Here is a 12,015-nt window from a genome sequence, read left to right as displayed (position 1 = left end):
GCTTCCACCTGAGCATCCTGGGAAATCAATGAATCAAGCAGTACCCCCCAAAGCTTGTTCCTTCAAGGGAAGTCCAGCCCCACCTAAGACAGGATGAATAACTTCACCTAGATCACCAGTGTCCACAACAAATAGTTGCCTCCATCTTGTCTAGATTAAGTTACATCCTTTTAACTCCTTCTTCTGTACGCACTCATGAACTGCCCGGTTTATCACTTCTGCTGCTTCCCTGGAACTGGGAAATGGGGAATGAGCTGGATGTCATCTGCATACTGATGGCAACTCAGAGGCCTGAGTCTTCAGATGACCTTACCCAGTAAAGGTAAAGGTAAAGGTACCCCTGCCCGTACGGGCCAGTCTTGCCAGACTCTGGGGTTGTGCGCCCATCTCACTCAAGAGGCCAGGGGCCAGCGCTGTCCGAAGACACTTCCGGGTCACGTGGCCAGTGTGACATCGCTGCTCTGGCGAGCCAGAGCTGCACACGGAAACGCCGTTTACCTTCCTGCTAGAAAGCGGTCCCTATTTATCTACTTGCACCCGAGGGTGCTTTCGAACTGCTAGGTTGGCAGGCGCTGGGACCGAACAACAGGAGCGCACCCCGCCGTGGGGATTCGAACCGCCGACCTTTCGATCGGCAAGCCCTAGGCGCTGAGGCTTTAACCCACAGCGCCACCCGCATCCCGTCCTTACCCAGTAGTTTCGTGTAAATATTAAAAAAACACAGGAGATAAGATGGAACTTTGCCGTTGCCCACAGGCCAAAGCCCATCAGCTTAGAACAGCAGTCTCCCAGCATTAACATTTGGGTTCATTCTTCCAGGCAGGAACAGAACCACTGAGGAGAGCAGTATCACATAAGCCCATCCCAAACAGATGGCCCAGAAGAATCCCGTGATAGACAATATCAAAAGTGGCTGAGATATCCAGGAGAAACAGCAACATAGCACTCTCTGTGTCCATCTCCTGATGCAGCTCATCCACAAGGGCAGCAGTGGGGAAATTCTGGGCCAGGCAGCCCAGATCTTTATCTGTCCCCACCCCTGTAGGTCAACTTTGACAGGTGGGTGGCACATCCCACCTGCCAATCACCTGGCAACATTACGATGTCAAAGGCTTAACAGATGGTTTGTCCTGCACACCTGTCAAAGTCCATTTCCCAAGCACCCGATAGCTGGCTGGGTTTTCAGGCATGTGGGAGCCAAAGTAAAGGGCGAGCCAGTGTGGTGTAGTGGTTAAGAGCGGTAGTCTTGTAATCTGGGGAACCGGGTTCGCGTCTCCACTCCTCCACATTCAGCTGCTGGGTGACCTTGCGCTAGTCACACTTCTTTGAAGTCTCTCAGCCTCACTCACCTCACAGAGTGTTTGTTGTGGGGGAGGAAGGGAAAGGAGAATGTTAGCCGCTTTGAGACTCCTTAAAGGGAGTGAAAGGCAGGATATCAAATACAAAATCTTCTTCTTCTTCTTTGCAAGCAGAGGCTAGCAGAGCTGCTTTCTGCAGGGATCGGCTGCACAATAGATTCCCCCACAGAGAACTCAGACACCCAGCCAATGCAGTTTTGTCTCTACCTGCCCCACGCTTGATGTCACATGTGATGCCCAGCATGGGGCAGGGACTGTGGACAGCATCATGGGTCAAATTTGGCATGTAGACTGAAGGATCCGCACCCCTGCACTGTGGCTACCAAGTTGGATTTCATTCCAAAACAAGGTCTAAAACCAGACTGGAATGGATCCATATAATCTGTTTCCTTCAGAAAACCCTGGAGCTGAGATACAACCATGTGCATTAATACCTTAGAGTACGGTATGGAAAACTGCAGGTAGTGTGACCCTCATAAATATTGCCAGGCTCAAGAGTGGATTTCTTTAGTAATGGTTCCACCACAGGCTCTTTCATCACCACTCCCTCTCTGAGGAATGCATGTACTACACAGATTAAACCTGATCCATGTGCTTATGGCCTTGCCGCACATTAAGGCATGGACATTGGTGTGTGTGTGTGTGTGTGTAGTCCTTTGCATCCAACATCTGCTTATGACTGTGATGCAGAGAGCTACAAGAACAGAAGCAAACTGCTCACACAAACAGCCATCTCTTCAGTCTTGCTGTGTGACCTAGATCACATTTCCTGTTCCTCACCCCTTCCTTCTGATCATCCATGTCACAAGGCTTAAGATTTTCTGGCAAATACAAAGTAGAACCTGCACAGGAAAGGCTACTTGCACATTTTAAAATCTGATGTAAGGTTTGAAGCTTATTTGAAAACAAAATCAAATACAAAGATTTATAATGGAAATAGTCCAAACATGGAATGGAATGTGCCTGTCAATTTATTTAAAGAATGCAATCGAGTTAAAATCTACCAGTTAAGAGGTGTCAGGGCTTTCTGGCCTGCCTCACATTACTGATGAAGTTGTACAAGAATTAGTACCTAAATAGAGTCACCATGAGGACATATTGGGATGCTACTGCTCAGTACATGTGATGGTCCAAGTGAATGATGCTCTAGGAAGTAAGCATAGCTACATAGAAGAGAAGAAGAAGAGTTTGGATTTGATATCCCGCTTTATCACTACCCGAAGGAGTCTCAAAGCGGCTAACATTCTCCTTTCCCTTCCTCCCCCACAACAAACACTCTGTGAGATGAGTGGGGCTGAGAGACTTCAAAGAAGTGTGACTAGCCCAAGGTCACCCAGCAGCTGCATGTGGAGGAGCAGAGACGCGAACCCGGTTCCCCACCTCTCTTAACCACTACACCACACTGCCTCTCATAGTTTTCTTCAGCCTCAAGATAACATATACTCTGCATTTTCTAACATCCGATCAAAGGAGGCAACAGCTAGCACAAAAGACAGTCCTACACCAAAAAAGCCAAGCTCTAGTGGCAGCCCTGAAAACTCTTCAATAAAAGTTCCACCATCTTGAATTAGAGAGATCTCAGGCTGACGGTGACCTAAACTGCCCGTCCAGAGAAGCTGCCCAGTATAAAAAGGCTTTTTAGCATGACTTAAATGAGAAGGATGTAACTCACCAGGAAACGATGCAAGAAATGAAAATTGTAAGCATGCAGTTAGGGGCAGCACAGTCTTGCTACTGTTTGCTGGAGGAGCAACTTGATTACACGAGAAAAATGACAGTCAATGCAGAGTTGGAAAAGAATCTGCTTCTAGAACAGCAGACCCAGATTCCGAAGGAAAAAGGCCAGAATCAGTGCAAAAAATGGACAAGCTTGAAATTCTAGAAAAAGAATGCTGGAGACTTACTAGCACTCAGAAGACTGCACAAGTAAGTAAATACAAGAAGATCAGTAGTTGGATTTCCTAATAACATTTAACATTTGCAAGACTGAAGCGAAGTGAAGCTCCAGTTGTGGATCTTGATGCTCTAATGGCAAAGGGACATAGCAGAAGAAGTGAGTGCTGCTGTTACCTATACATGTATGCCTCTTGTCCCTGATGCCTTCTCCATATTCCTTAGCTCCACTGAAGACACTGTGTACTTTCATTCAAGCAGTGGCAAGTCTGTTCAGCCTGGCTCATCTCCATGCCAAGGCAAAAGTGTGGCAGGTCCTTATCCGAGAGATGTTGTTTGCAGATGATGCAACCTTCACAGCCCACTCTGAGGAAACTCTACAGAAATTCATCAACTGTTGGGCTTGACCATCAGCCTGACAAAGACCAACAGCCAGTGCTCCACACATAAGTGCTGGTGACCACATGCTTGGTGATTTTCTCTACCTGGGTTCCACCAAAACCAGCAACATCTGCACTGATGCTGAGCTGGACAAGTGTATTGGCAAGGCAGTCATGGCAATGGCTCACTTTCCAAAAAGGTATGGGAGAATGTGATGCTAACAACCAATACCAAGATGAAGGTCTACCAGGCTTGTATGTTGAGCATGCTGTTTTATGGAAGTGAGCCGTGAGCAACTTAAGACCTCTCAGCCTTCCATACATGCTGTGTCAGGAAGATTTTGGGCATCACATTTTGGGCATCACAGAATCTCAAACAAAGATGTGCTCTTCAAGCTCACATTCCCAGCATGTTCTCACTTCTGCCTCAATAACATCTATTTTGGCTTGGTCATGTCCACAGAACAGAAGACGTCACAGTCCCCAAAGATGTATTCTATGGGGAGCTGGCTTCAGGCACCAGACCTGTGTTACAAAGATGTCTGCAAACAAGACATGAAGACTGGCAACATTAACCCCGTCATATGCAGTGCCTGGAGACAGTCCGGTTGTTTATCCACAGCAGTGACCAGAAGAGGAATGACTGCTGGGAGGGCTGCAGGGAGAAGAAATGCCATGGTGCATCTGCAGCAGCACAACCGGGCACCTTCATCTGCCCCAGCTGCAACAAAACATGTCTCTCCCACATCAGTCTCTACAGCCACAACGGACACTGTACCTCTCCAACAGGTTGACTTCACCTCTCCATTGTTTCCCAGGACCAATGGATGCCAACAACAACAACAACATTTGGTGGGCAGGGCTGCTTGTTTCTGTTGTATTTCTGTATTTTGGATCTACTAGTGATTAATATGGTCCCCGTATGCTTTGTTCTGCTTTAAAACGTGGGTTTTTAATTGTGATTTTTGCATTTATTTCTTTTGATGATGCTGATGCTGATGTGAACCATTCAGAGATTTTGAAGTGGATATAGGTTACCTAAATAAAATAAAAAGAAAAAAATCTAAAACGCTTGTTAATACGCAAGTGCTCAAGATTGGGCTAAATTTTATGTTCTCATGTGTCCTTTTTGGGGGGAAAACAATGGGGGGGGAAACATTTTTTTAGAAAAAATAATTAGACTGAACCATGAATCTCCCTGTCAAAAGAGCAGGCAGTCATAAAAGAGAGCATGGCTGAATAGGAAAAAAAAGAAAGAAAGAAATGGTAAAGGGAACAATGCTCTTCACTTTAGTTCTTATAAAATGAGAGTATGCATTTGAGGAGAAGGAGGAACCAGTCATCTTATAGAAAGCATTTTGATTTTGCCAGTTTCATTGAAAAGGTTTAAGTCATTGTTATGGGAAGTCAGTGAAATTAAAAAGCTATTGAATGAAAATAAAGTACTATTCCCCTGCTTTGGGACTCAAGCTTTCTATTTGTGGAGGTGAGAATACCTGCAATTTGTCACTCCTGTACCAGCAATGTACAGTATATCTACCCTTGGAAGCAGACTTCCATTTGCACAGCAGATAAAGTGTTGAAGTGCCAGAAGCATAGTTTTGTCCTGTATAAAGTAGGATTGTAACCGTTGCCTTACAATGTTTTATATATATATATATATATTGCATTACATTTTCTATTTGTGCACATTGTAATTCAGTGGGTAGTATATGCAAAGTTTAGGGTGGGTGGTGTGGTGTGGGAAACCAGTCTTTTCAATAGCAAATAATAACTATTTCTATCTACAGACTGACTGCATATCTAAATGTGTTGGTTTAACTGCTGCCTTGTTTAAAAATCACTAATGTATATTCAGGCATATTTTCTGGCTTTGTCATCTTGGTTTTTAATGTTAGGAAGAACTGAGCATTTTCTGTAGTACTCAGATGGTACCTGCAGTTGTTCTGCAGTTGTTCATTTCATGGACCGTATTGTCCGTATATGTTTTTTGGCATAAAGAGCTGCACTGTCTCTCTTCTCTTACTTGACTTTTTGAACCTCTCTCTCTCTCTCTCTTTTATTCCAACCATGAGAAGTAGCCCTTCAAGTGCTTTCTTACATGGTCTTGGGTAGTAGCAGATGTGCTTCTTTCAGGTTCGCTATTCTCAGCACTCACCTGTTTACTTGCTTCCATTGTTCTCAGCACAAGAGTTACTAGCATGAACCTTCTCCCTCCCAAACATTTTATTTTATTCGTTGTATTTAAATTCATACACCTCTTTTTCTACTGCCAGAGCACTATGCATCTTAGAAGCCCTTCTCAAGACAGTTAGCAACACAATATCAAGAGGCATGCTATAGTGAATTAAAACTAATTGGTGAATCCTAGCATATTGACACATCACAATCTGTACCAAGCAGAGAAAAACAAATTCAGGAAGGCTTGGGTTAGAGAGGTAAACCAGTTGTGTGATGTCATCATTGGAAGAGCCCCAAAGAATCAGATTCTGAAAGAATTATACAGCCCAATTCCGAGTAATGGGTGGAGACTTTCACTGCAAATACAGTGGTACCTTGGGTTACATACACTTCAGGTTACAGACTCCGCTAACCCAGAAATAGTGCTTCGGGTTAAGAACTTTGCTTCAGAATGAGAACAGAAATTGCATGGTGGCGGTGCGGCGGTAGCAGGAGGCCCCATTAGCTAAAGTGGTACCTCAGGTTAAGAACGGTTTCAGGTTAAGAACGGACCTCCAGAACGAATTAAGTTCTTAACCTGAGGTACCACTGTAGTGATAGCACCTGTAGCAACGTCTCACTAATTCACCTTGATGCAATCTAAAGGGATTCTTCATTAGCAGGGGTGGAGATCATAGCTGCCAACATTTTCCCCTTTTTAAGGAAAATTCCCTTATTCCAAATAGATTTTCCCTTTTAAAAAGGGAAATGTTGACACCTTTGGTGGAGATCCTGTAGCTCTGTAGGTTTTGCTGGGACTCCAAAGCCCATCTCCCCCACCCGCCCCCAAAGCCAGCATTGCCAGTGGTCAGGGATGATGGGCATTATAGTCCAATAACAGCTGTAGGACCACAGGTTTCCCATTCCTGCTTCAACAGTGGCATCATCTCCTCTGCTGTGCTCCAGCCTGAAGCAAAGCTGCTCTCCTGGGAGCAACACACCACACCTGGTCCTTGCCACACCTCATGGTCCAGCAACTCTCCCCAGCCACAGTAACCTCTCAAAACAGCAACATGTCTGAAGGCTAGCAGAGGAGATAGGAGAGACTTCATTTAAAAAAAACATGGGAGATACCCCTCTTTGGGCTAAAGCTCTACACATAAAGAAGAGAAAAAAGCATGCCACAAGGTGATATAAGCATTGTGAACAATGCCAGATTAGTAAACCAGATTGCACTTGCAATCCTTGATAGGCCTCTATTGTTGTTGATAAAGAACTTGAAGATCGGGTCCATTATCTGCCAACAGAACCGGGCAATATTTGGTGAAGTCCCCTCACCAGTTCCACGAACTATGAATTTTGGGCACAACAGTGGATCTAATTTTAAAGAAAAAGCACTTTGCTATCTACAGGCAACAGGTAGAAATTTAGGAGGCCATTTTATCTTGGATGTTATATATGAACTGTGATTAATGTCTTAGTTTGTGCTGTAATAGCAGAGAAGTGTAGCTGTACCTTTGATGATTGATTTTATACACCTGTGATGTTGGTGTGGTTTAGTCAAATGTGATGACTGATTCTAATTATCTGCAATGTATTTAAAATGTTTTGCCTCATTTGTTGCATACTTGCTGTGCCTGTGATGATCTTATACTCCTGTTGTATCGTGTTGAGTGTATAGGTAAGACACAACATGAGATGGTTTATGCGCATAGATTATTTATCTGTTCATCTATTGTGACTGGAATGTTGCTTTGTATTATTCAGTATTATGGACTGATGAAGCTGTTGTGAAACATCTGGAGTACAGGTCTTCTGATCTACTGTACTACTTTCGCCATGGGACAGCGAGGAGGTGCCCATCTGCGACTACTTACGTATGACCCCTGCCTCTACATATGGCCATGTGAATAACCCTTTCTTGCAACCGTTCCCACTTACAGGACTTTGCGCTTCCAGTAGATAACTAACTGTAGAGCGATTTACTTGTTTCAACTGTGTGTGACACTATTACTATATACATTATTGGCAGAGTTGTGCCACTGGTTGACTGTATGTCTAGAAGTATCTCCAGGCTTTGATATGCACATTGCACTTTAATTTGCTGAATTAAGTAAAATTGTCCTTTATATTTGGTGTTTTGATCTAATTTATTTATGGCGTTTACATCCCCCCGCCCAATAGTTGATATGAGTATGATTGTTAAAAGAACAATAATTAACTTAGCATTTTGTACATCCTGTCTTTCCTCCACCATGAAACTAAAAACAGCATACACAGACTCACCTTCTAAAAATATTGCGATGCATCTGGAATTTTTGCTACACAATCTAGTGAGATTTGGAATACAGTTGCCCAATACAGGTAAACATTCACCTCAGCACTGGAGTTTTCTTTCTAGGGAGGAAGATGAATGCTGAACAATATCCATAATAATTGTTCCTTACCAGTTTCCCAATGGAGTCCAGGATTCAGCTGTTCTAGTGCCATTCACATTTAAGGGGTTGATGCTGGGTTTTGTGCCAGAAAGAGATGTGGGGCAATATCATGGAGTGGTCATCATCAATGGCCTGGAACAGCAAACAGTCAAGTGGTTTCACTCAGGGTCACAGGGTTTCTAAATTACACAGATCAGTGTTGGTTTTAAATATTTTCAGAATAGAAGCTGCCATTTGTCCCCAGCCATGCAGTGAAAACTGGGGGGGGGGTGTCGGAGGGGGGTGTCTCATAGTTCTTGTGCTGCAGTGGAGAGGGATGATTGGGGAACAGCGTGTTCAAACTCTAAGGACACTTAACATACAAAGAGCCCCACTCCAAGGCCAAGGATCTAGCCAGACCAGCCTTCTTTTCCCAATAACAGCCATCCAAGGTGTGCCTGGGAAACTTGTAAGTGGGGCATGTGAAGGCAGCCTGTGGCTTGTCTCCAGGATCAGGCATTCAGCGGGATAGTGCTCAGTTAATCAGGTCCATAGCAATTCTGCCTTGCGCAGTTTGTGCCTCTCCTTCCGTAGAAATATATTTTAGAGTCAGCTCCTCCGTTTTAGGCTAAATATTTTCTTTGTGCGTGGACATGCTTGTTTGTGAATCTTTACATTTTCTGAATAATTAAATGTGTATTCTAAGGCCCGCCCTCCCTCTTTAAAGGCAAGGTGGGGGTAAGGTCAGTCCCAGGCACCAAATGTGGCCCTCCAGGCCTTATTTATTTGGCCCTTAGGGAAATCCCACCAGTCCACATCTTCTCCTCACCAGCCCTGATCCATTTCCTGCCTGAGTGCTTTTGCCTGGCCGGAATGTGACAGTGGCTCTTGTTTGCTTGGAGGTAAGATAGGAGAGTTGCGGAGGTATAGAAAACTCTGGGTATTTTTGCAGGGAGGGAGGGAGGGAAAGAAGGAGGGTTATTGGTTTGGTTTGTTCTTGCTTTTATCTTGTATTTTTAGGCTGTGAACCAGCCTGGGATCTACAGATGAAGGGTGGTATACATATTTAACGAATAACAACAGCCTACTGTAGCTTGATAAAAATCACATCCATCGATCCACTCGCTTTTACATCTGCCAAGCATGGGCATTTGAATCCCTAGAAGGTTCTCTACAGTGGAAGGAATTCCTTAGGCTGAAAAGGTTTTCCCTTCCCTGCATTTAGGATACTGGGGGATTTAGAACTCTGGGAACCCCAGATTTTCACTAGAGTAGGCCAAAGATTTGGGTGTGCAACAGTGAAAACACTGCTTTATACTAAAAAATATTTCTTTTTAAAGTATCTGAATACTGTCCAAGTTTCTTAGCAGAACCCATTACCAGAGCAGGTAGCTGTATTATCTTGCTTGCAACTTATTAAAATGTTAAAGTATATGGTCACTTTATTCAACCATGCTTCAGCTAATTAACTAGTGCCGTGAAAGGTAATTTTGCATATATTTAAACTCCAGTTGAATTTACTGTATTTTTAATCTCATCATCATTTAAATTGAACCAACCTCATCACACCAGTCCATGAAATCATAGAATTATAGAGTTGGAATAATTATTATTCCAATAAAATATTAAAATACAATAGTCTGTTAAACATTAAAAGTTTCCCTAAACAGGGCTGCCTTCAGATGTCTTCTAAAAGTCTGGTACAGTGGTACCTCAGGTTAAGAACTTACCGGTAATTCGTTCTGGAGGTCCGTTCTTAACCTGAAACTGTTCTTAACCTGAGGTACCACTTTAGCTAATGGGGTTTCCTGCTGCCACCGTGCTGCCATCATGCGATTTCTATTCTCATCCTGAAGGAAAGTTCTTAACCCAATGTACTATTTCTGGGTTTAGCGGAGTCTGTAACCTGAAGCGTCTGTAACAACCCACTGTAGTTGTTTTTCTCTTTGACATCTGGTGGGAGGGCGTTCCACAGGGCAGGTGCCACCACCGAAAGGCCCTCTGCCTGGTTCCCTGTAACTTGGCGTCTCGTAGTGAGGGAACCGCCAGAAGACCCTCGGCGCTGGACCTCAGTGTCCGGGCTGGATGATGGGGGTGGAGATGCTCCTTCAGGTATACTGGAAGGGACCACAAGGGTCATATAATCCAACCCTGTGTAATGCAGGAACCTGTTTGTGTGTGTGTGTGTGTGTGTGTGTGTGTGACAACTGAGGATCACATTTTATGCACCCGTTAATGCAGACTCTAGTCCACCTACGCCTTAATTAAATGTACGAGTCTTCACGTGTGCTCCAGTGCTTCTTGATCTTTTCATATTCAACAGTAACTTCCAGCATCTCTTGCTTGAATGCTCATGTCACTCAAAGACAGAAATGTTGTGGGCAGAAATGTTAAATCACTCCTTTAAAAACTTGTGCTTAAATAGCTTTCACTGTTTCACCCTGGTGAAGTTGAGAGGAACTTTGGCCAACGTTTGCCACCAGTCACAACTGTAAAAAGTAGCAGACTTCTTCAAATGCCAGTGTGTCAAACACTCAGCAGATGTTGAGAGTCTCCTCCTCAATTTGCCTTTCTACATGCTTCTGGAAATTGTTTTCTGCACTTTGGCTGCCATCTAGGGGAGAATGATGCAAAACGAAGAGATTATAGTTAATGTTATCAAGAAAATCATTGGTTATATATGCCAATGGTGACATGTGCTAAAACGCGGCTACTAAACTGGAGTGTACTCCATTTACTTATCATCACCAAAAGCAGCACAACACTGATGCTGACCTGGAGCCCTGCTGCCTGTTTAATCTGCTTTTGAAGATGATGCCTAAAGGGCACCATATTAAGTCACTATTCTATATCTAGTAGTGTCTTCTATTACTTGGTCTTCTTCTCTGATTCAGAGAGAGGTGGCAATCTTTCCACCACATTGGGAGTGCTCTCCTTCTGAACAGATAAAAAGTTGCAAACAAAACTATGGAGTTTCCCAAGCAAAAATAGGGTAACATGCACTTTGAACAACCTAGATGGCTTAAGGCAATGTTTTTCAACCTTGGTCTCCAGAGGTTATTGGCATACTCCTAGGGATAGAATATTCTGAACGCCTTCTTGTTTATCCACACAGGTATTTTGTTTTTTGTTTTCCAATTCTTGTCTCATTCTTCAACCTTGATGAGGTATCTCTGCCCCACCACCCACCATTTTGGTAGAAATACAGTTCCTGCATATTACGTGTATCATATAATACTGATTATGGAGGAATGATTCCACCACATGCTTATGAAAGGGATACAGGCACTTCATGATAGTACACTGTCTTAAGAAGCCCCAGGAACCTGTCGTTCTTGCAAGATGTTCTCCTTAAACTCTTCTGGAAAATGGAAAACTCTTTTGGGGGGGTCTTCACTTGGGAAAGTACTTGGTGTGGCATTGCCTACTCCCTGGGGTTGCCCCACAGCCTGTTCGTCAACCTCCCAGAGTAGACCCATCTTTCTGGCCTTCCCCAGGAGCTGTTTAATATCTGAGCCCAGAGAGTCTGGGGAAATTGTCTCCCTCTCCGTTCCCCATCCTCCTCGTCCAGGAAAAGCTCACTTTCCCCCATCTGAACAGATGGATTTCGCTGTCTACTGGGATCAGGGATATCCTGGTCACATGGGTGCTCCCTTCTGGTGCATTTCAACCCTTTCCAATCCCACCCGCCCACTGCCAAATGTCCAGACGCCTCCAAGGCTAAAGAAAATGGACACCAGGAGAAAAGGAGAGATCTATGGAGCCAGGAGAAAACGTGGAAAGCAGAGGGAGTGGAAAGAGAAGTTA

This window comes from Podarcis melisellensis, assembly GCF_964234715.1.
Source record: "Podarcis melisellensis genome assembly, chromosome: 1".
NCBI lineage: Eukaryota > Metazoa > Chordata > Lepidosauria > Squamata > Lacertidae > Podarcis > Podarcis melisellensis.
This window is presented reverse-complemented; position numbering follows the sequence as displayed.